This window comes from Nannospalax galili, unplaced genomic scaffold (genome assembly GCF_000622305.1).
Source record: "Nannospalax galili isolate Female #2095 unplaced genomic scaffold, S.galili_v1.0 scaffold324, whole genome shotgun sequence".
In the NCBI taxonomy this organism is placed as follows: Eukaryota; Metazoa; Chordata; class Mammalia; order Rodentia; family Spalacidae; genus Nannospalax; species Nannospalax galili.
This window is the reverse complement of record NW_008353027.1, coordinates 3,681,663-3,690,095: the sequence shown is the minus strand read 5'-3', so window position 1 is coordinate 3,690,095 and position 8,433 is coordinate 3,681,663.

Genomic DNA, 8,433 nt, shown 5'->3' with positions numbered 1-8,433 from the left:
TGGTGGTTGTGGATGGGCTTTGGACTGCCCACGTGATTTCCATTAGAAGAGTCTGGTGAAAAGTGTACCAATACTTGGGAGCAGTCAGGACCTGAGGCTTTTCATAAACAGGGGAGTGACCAGATGCAGGGCCTGTCCTGAGGTCCAGCCTGGGGTCCTGGATCCCCTGGTCAATGACTGAAGCTAGGGGCAGTAGGGGCAGGGAGGGCCTTAGCTCTTGAGAGGGAAGAGAAGAGAGAAGCCCAGGGCAGAATACATGGGGTGGGAGACAGACAGTGGAGCTCTTATTTCAGAATGTCCATTGATCGTCCCCTTCCTTCCTCAGGCATACTCTTCAAGAACTTGAAGGAAAGCAGGAATAGTAAGACTAGTGTATATGGGACCCGTACACAGAGGGTTGGAATATGATGTGGGAAAGGTCTCAAGTTTTCTAAAATTAAAATGCCTGATTGTACCAGAATATAAAAGGAGACAGGAGAACTCTAAAAGGAGACGGACATGTGTGGTGGGCATCCTTTCAAGGTACATAGAGGCAGCAGCAGAGTAGTTCCTGTGACCATCCCAGCCACAGGTCCTGCATGTCCTCTCTTGGGGGTCCTGATAGGACCTTGGGGTTAAGGGTAGCAGACAGATGGAGAGGAACGCTTGAGTTTGGCAGGAAACATGCTCATATTTATGGCATCTTGGTAATGCAGCACTAAGTAACTGACACTGAGGGAGACACCCCGGGACCATCTTTCACAGTACATCTGAGGGTAGTTGGAGCACTGATCTGCCTGCTGTAGATAAGGGTAGCAGGAAACTTGGTCACATAGAAGAAGTTTATAGGCAGCTGTCTTGGAGTTTAGGGTACTGTTAGTACATATAGGAGCCCATAGAACAGTCATAGCTTCACAGTAACTTTAAATCGGGAGCCAGGCCAGGACCTAAGGGACAAGCCCCAGTAGACAGAGATGCAGTAGCAATAGCTTTTGAATTACTACAGAATAAAGGAGGAAGGACTCTGAATATTACTGAATCCTACCAGCATCAGCAGCTACTTAGTGTTTGTTTTTTCTTTTAACATCCCCCAGATCCATTTATGGGACAGCAAAGGTGGTCTGAGGTCTGCCACGTCATTTCATTTCATGGCTTTTCATTGATCTGCCCAGTCAGTCTTGATCAGGCCAGCAGGGCTATGAGGTGAGAAAGCCTTTGACAAAGAACAGATGGGTGCATTTAGCCCCGCATCAGAAGACGAGGGGGGGTACAGTTCTGTTCCATGCCTCCTTCTTAAGGAGATTTATTTACAGCCTTTCCCCCCTAATTTTCAGTTTCACTGAAAATATTTCAGATATTTCATGTAATGCTTAACATTGACTTGAATTAGTCACTATTATAAACTAGGGATGGCTTGGGCATTAGTCCCCCTTCCCTGCTCTTTTTAACAATATACTCCTGTTTTAAACAGAAATATTTTGTAGTAAAGAATCATTATACTGTTTTTTTTCTCTTACGAAGAAATCCAACCAAAATTAAATCAAAGCAAATAAAGTTTACACGTCTCTGGTCTTTTACAATTTTTCTTCAAGTTAGTCTTTTCCCATCTCCTTTTATAGTCTGGTGTAACCAGGCATTTTAATTTTTGAAAACTCGAGTCCCTTCTCATGTCATAGTCTGTCCTTCTGTATGTGGATTCCAATACACCAATCTTACTTTCCTGCTTTCCTGGCAGCTCCTGACAAGTATAGCTGAAGAAGGAGGGGAGGATCAATAAACATTCAGAGCTGCTAAAAAGTGAGTGGGCTCCTTTTTTTTCTTTTTAGTAATAAGGCAGAGTAGAACAGCAGTTCCGTAGGAACAGTCATCTAGAGATAAGTGCCGACCCACGTCCTCAGAAAGGTGGAGAAGGGGTACAAGGAAGAGGGTCACAGAGAGTTCATCACGTGCCCTAACATCCAGGAACACTGCTTTCAGAGAAGAGAAATGAGTCTTAGACTGGGGCCGCTCAGGCCGACTGTAACCCTCTTATTTTCCCTTTCATTTTATAAGCACAGAAGGGGCAGATGACAGGCTTCAGCGGACAGCATCCTGGCCTAAAGTCCTGAGCTAGAGGGCCTGGGGAGAGAGGGGAGGCTCTCAGAAGCACCAGCGTGCTTTCAGAATGGGGCTGCTGCTGGAACCACAGAGACAAGATCTGTGAATCTTACAGAGCAGAGAAAAACCTCAGAGAAAAGCATCGGGGGGTAGGCAGAGGACGGGCCAATGAGACAGGCCTGAGGGAAGGAGGGGGAGTACCCCAGCATGGGAGAGGGCTTCTCAACAGGGCAGAGAGCTGAGAGCTGCAAAGGAAGCCCCAAGCCTGTCAGAACGGAGTTCCAAAGCAGTGGCAGGAGGTAGAGACACACGGAGTTTGCCAGACCTGCCAGTCTCTGAGGGCGGGCTAGTTGGCCCATCCTCAACAAGAATCAGGGAAGAAGGAAAAGCTAGTCACAGGGCAGCCGCTGAAGCAAACAACAGGGGCTGAGGATGACAAAACAGGGGGCTGCCCAGAAGGATTTTTGTCCTGGTGGCCTTGGGACCTTGCCACCAGGATCTTAGGGTAGTGACTGAGGACACATGTCCTCAGGGGGAGGATTCTGGAGCAAGGTCAACCAGTGATCAATGCACAGAAATTGGCCGGGATGCCCAGGTGTCCCTGCGCCTTTGTGCCAGATGACTCAGTTAATCCCCAGGGACCACCCTACCTCAAGTGTCAGCCAATCATTTTCACAGTGTGTGCGAAGCTTTCCCTTGATCAGGCAGACTCCACAATAATCATTACTGAATCCCGAAGAGAAGCGTTTCAGCCTGCACTGGAGGGGAGTTCGTTTCGAATTAGTTTCCATGGTGGAGTTAGATTGAGAAGACTCGGCTAGGAGAAAGGAGAGCAAAACTGCGAGACAGGAGGAGACGCAGGCAAGGAAAAGGGACAGTGACCAGGTGAGAGCGGCCGGGCGGTAGATGGCTGGCCCTGCCGCGTCCTCCGTCAGAGAGCGTCTCCTGGGTGTGTGTGTGTGTGTGGAGGGGTGCTGAAATAAAATAAAAAAGGGGTTCAGGTGAGTGGAAGGCTGGGAGGGAGCCTGGGGATCCAGGCGTAGGGAGTATCACAGGGATAAGAAAACCACAGCTTGGTGACTCAGTGGTCCCTCAGTGAAAGTTGGCATCGCTCCGAATTTCTCAATTCCGGCTTCTGGCTATGTTGACAATTCGAGGTTTGGGGGTGAGGGACGGTTTAGAGGGTGGCCTGCTACAGAGCCTAAGAGATGAGGGGGTGTGCCATGCTGGTGTGCCATGCATAGTGGGAAGAATTGAGAAAGAGAGGAGAGAGGAGAGAGGAGAGAGGAGAGAGGAGAGAGGAGAGAGGAGAGAGGAGAGAGGAGAGAGGAGAGAGGAGAGAGGAGAGAGGAGAGAGGAGAGAGGAGAGAGGAGAGAGGAGAGAGGAGAGAGGAGAGAGGAGAGAGGAGAGAGGAGAGAGGAGAGAGGAGAGAGGAGAGAGGAGAGAGGAGAGAGGAGAGAGGAGAGAGGAGAGAGGAGAGAGGAGAGAGGAGAGAGGAGAGAGGAGAGAGGAGAGAGGAGAGAGGAGAGAGGAGAGAGGAGAGAGGAGAGAGGAGAGAGGAGAGAGGAGAGAGGAGAGAGGAGAGAGGAGAGAGGAGAGAGGAGAGAGGAGAGAGGAGAGAGGAGAGAGGAGAGAGGAGAGAGGAGAGAGGAGAGAGGAGAGAGGAGAGAGGAGAGAGGAGAGAGGAGAGAGGAGAGAGGAGAGAGGAGAGAGGAGAGAGGAGAGAGGAGAGAGGAGAGAGGAGAGAGGAGAGAGGAGAGAGGAGAGAGGAGAGAGGAGAGAGGAGAGAGGAGAGAGGAGAGAGGAGAGAGGAGAGAGGAGAGAGGAGAGAGGAGAGAGGAGAGAGGAGAGAGGAGAGAGGAGAGAGGAGAGAGGAGAGAGGAGAGAGGAGAGAGGAGAGAGGAGAGAGGAGAGAGCGCGAGAGAGAGAGAGAGAGAGAGAGAAGAGAAGAGAAGAGAAGAGAAGAGAAGAGAAGAGAAGAGAAGAGAGAGATTGAGCGCCAGGACACAGGGTTTATCAGACCTCCCAATATGGCCTCAGACAAGAGGTCTGCTTTGTTTACATTGCGCAGGTGGCTAGGGCAAGAGTGCCCTGGGTCAACTTCTGGTCACTGTTAAACTGAAACTCAGAGGACAGGCTGGCTCCCTGGCCCCTCCCTGAGAATTAAGAACAGAAGAAAGGAAGAAGAGGAAGATGAAGACAGGGGACAGGGTGGGTTGGGGTGTGACATACAGCAGTCTGCCCAATCATTCATTCAGTTACACCTTCATTCATGTACACAAGACAGACATGAGCCATGAACAGAGATGAGAATAACCAGGTTTCAGTGCACCAAAAATTCCAGACGACCTCCTCAGCCCAATGTCTTGGTATTTTGAGATCACATTCCCATTATTATTGAGAGTGCTGTTATTATTATTGTTGTTGTTGTTGTTGTTATTATTGGTCTTTTTGAGACAGGGTCACCCTGTAGCCTCAGCTGGTCTGGAACTCACTATGAAGACCAGACTGGCCTTGAACTCACAGAGATCTGCCTGCCTCTGCCTCCCAAGTGTTGGGATTAAAGGCGCGTGTCACCATACCTGGCAACACATTCCTATTATTAAATACCAAAGCAGACCAGACCAGAATGGAGCTCCAAACCAGAAATATCAGAACTTACCACCTAAGAGTATCAGAAGGACTTGATCAGTTTTGGTGTCAGGAAGCATAGTAATCATTCCAGAACTCTACAACTCTGGTATAAGAGTCACAGGTTCCTGGAACATCTCAGGGGGCACCTCCCTTGTGACAATTCACCAAGGGGGCATGCTCAGAGTGAGATTGGGCCCGTGGGTGGCAAGGGATCTCACTGCAGACCTCCAAACATAATACCGAGTGAGATGCATAGAGGAATGATACATAGTGATGGTCAAATTAGGAGTTCTTTATTAATAGCCAGTGGTCAGAGAGGGGGACTAATGCCCAAAAGAACGCTTGACCCTGAGGAGAAACGGGGCGGGGTTTAGAAAGCGTAAAACCACAATTACATCGTACCAGGGGCAAAGCCAATGACCATAGTTACATTAGATCACCACAGTTACATCAGACTAGGGTCGGGTCAGTCAACAAAAAGATTTTCAGTTAATAAAAAGTTTCAATAAGGAAAAAGAAGTTAAAATTGTAGAAACAATGGGCTCCCTAGAGATGCAGGTATAGCTGGGAGGGAGGACGTGCTATCTGCACACGCTACCTGGCTACTTGTAAGTTTCCCAGTATTATAGAAGCAACATACCTCCTGAAATTGCCTACACGGCATGTTCTGCCTGGCTGGCTGCAGTGGAGATGGGTGGCAAAAGCAGAGGGTAAAGCAAAAGTCAGCTGGAGCGAAGTGGAGTTAGTTTCGCCATTTCAATTCCTTCCAAGAAATACCCCCACAGACCCACCCAGGGGCGTGACTCTTAATTGAGCCAAAATCCAATCAAATTGATAACCAAGATTAACCATCACAACTATTTGGTAGTCTCTAAAAACATAAGCTTCAGACTTGTGGCATTCAACAAATAGACCACTGAAAAAGAAAGGGACTTAAAAGCATTCACTAGTAGAATAGAAATGCGTTCACTGGTATGAAATTACCAGAGCATAAGCCAAATCAAGTATTTATGATTGGATGCTACTGCTATAGAAGATGAGTTTTATGAAGTCTAAAGAATGTGAAATTTTGATGTTTAATTTGCTTTAAAGTCTGTAGACCTGAGTAAAGGGTGTGGGATGTGTACACATGCTGCATGCATCTTTTTTGAATGTATCTCCAATTAAAACACCATCTGGAGGCATAGTGATGACTCTAGGTTCTAGACAAAACAAAAGCCTATCGGCTACTCCCCTCTTCTAACTCATCATTAAATTTCCATTGCTTCCTGTTATGTGCTTGTTTTTGTAAGTTGTGAACCCAGCTCCATGTGATTTTTGTCTTATCATGAGATGAGATCTTTTCATCACTGGTAGAGAATAGATATGTATCTTTGAAGAATCAGCCTCATGCAAGGCTAGAGAAGTGGCAGGTTTATAACGGACTGAGACTTTATGCAAGGAGAGACCAGGGTTGAATGAATACTAACAATTTGCAAATTAATCATAATGTTTCTTTAAGGTAGGAAGATCAGAAATAATGACATCTTAGATAAGATCACCTTGGTCCAGTGATCACATTCATGAGGTTGTTCCTCAGGTGTAAGTTCATAGATTGATTCAACGTTAAAGACTCTGTGTGGTTAAGTTAGGTTAATGAGACAAGAGATTGATGTATAAACTGGAATGTTAGCAAGGTGCTGAATGTTCCTTTCTGGTGCTTAAGATGCTCTCTTCACTAATCAGGGTCTCAGAAAATTCAGATTTCTGTTTAGATAATGTCCAGGGAAGAATCTAATCAGAAAAAAAGTTTAAAATGGATAGTCCTTCAATGTGGCTCCCTCCACTGGGCCCACCAAGAGTCCCATCCCTGTAAGATACTGCCTCTCCTCTTCCCAGAAGCCATCAATTGCTAGAAGTTCCTTAGATTGGGTTGGGATTTCTTTTTTTTTTCTTCTTCTTTTTTGGAAACAGGGTCTCCCTGTAGCCCCAGCTGGCCTGGAACTCACTATGTAGACCAGGCTGGCCTTGAACTTACAGAGATCCGCTTGCCTCTGCCTCCTCAGTGCTGGGTCGGTTGGGATTTCTTATCTACTTCCTCATGTCTATGCTGGGATTTTGTCTGGTTTGAGCTTGCATAAACTTGTGCATGCTGTCACCATTACTGTGAGTTCATATGAGTTACTGCCCAGCTGTTTGGAAGGGTCTGTTTCCTTGTGGTCATCCACCACCTCTGGCTCTTATAATCTTTCCACCTCTTCTTCTGCAATGATCCCTGAGTCTTGGGAGGCAGAGGTTTGAAATAGGCGTCCTATTTAGGGATAAGCACTCTGCAACCCCTTGTTCTCTGCATATTGGCCAGTTGTGGGTTTCTGTGTTAATCACAACCTGCTGCATAAGGAAACTTCTCTGATGAGAGCTGAGAGATGGATTCATTCAATGTGCAGAGGCTGCCTTGAAGATGTATTGCTCAGAGTTAAGCATCTCACAGACACTTATTCTCTGTATTTGACCAGTTGTGGAATACTGTAATAGTCTCCATCTGTTGCAAAAAGAAGCTTTTTGATAACAAGTGAAGGATACAATTCTCTGTAAATATGAGGATTCATATTTAGAATGCAGTAAGAAATTACATTGGTCTGGGGATATGGCAAAAGTAGGTTTTTCTCTAGGATCTAGATCTCTTTAGCCATGTTGTTGCCAGAGTTCTATTGGGGTCTCTTGCACGATCAGACAAACCATATACCATATTTTTATGTGAATTTATTATGGTTTATGCCCTTGGATAGGGAGGGTATAAATGGGGGGACTTACATAGAAATGCACACTTGGCACCCAGCTCTGCCTGGCTCGGCCCGCCATTCCAGATTGCTTCCTTGCCCGCCCACAGTCTCTCTTAACTTTCACCCATGCATCTTGGGCCCCACAGTCCTACCCCAGGTTGGTAAATGCCTCCTCTCGCGTCCACATGGGTGAGACACTGGGGGTCCTTTTTTCCCCACCCTCCACCATGTGTTCATGGTGGCTCAGGCATCCGTCACAAGATGGCTCCCAGAAGCCCTTCTGCAGTCATTCTCTGCAGCAGGCCCTGCCCCTTGGAGGAAACAGGCAATTTGGGACACACATGTGTATCTGGCTATGTTGATAGTACCAAACATGAGTTCCCTTCCATTGAGTGGGCTATGATTCCAATTAGACAGTTGTTGATTACTCCCAAGATAAAAGTGTCATTACCGCACCAATAGTGATAGTTTGCTGGGCTAGGCATTAGTGTTTATTGGGCTTTACAGCTGGGTAGGACCACCATTAGTTAGTTGTCTTTCTTGGCAGCTTGTATAGTATCCTCTAATACCATGAGAGATAGTCTTCAGGGAGGAAGCATCCAGGTCAGTTCCAGCTTGATTGCTCCAAGTTCTGTGTCCAAAGTAGCCTGTCTTCAGCAATAGAGTCTTACTTTCAAGTTCTGGGAGGCAATCAGGGGCTGTGGCAGTAGCCTGTGTTATTTTGGGAGTCTCTTGGGTTACCCTGATCAACAACTCAAAGGGAGGTTTCCTCTGCCTGGCACTGTGTTTTTGTTTTATAGCCTTTGACTATAAACATGCACTTGTATATTATATGTGTATTTTTTAGTAGGAATTTGAACTAATACACTTCCTCTGGTTTATTTATCTCTTTCCTTGCTTCCCTTGCATAACCTTCCTTACTCTTTACTCTTTCACAGTTAAAGTACCCCCCATTCTCCA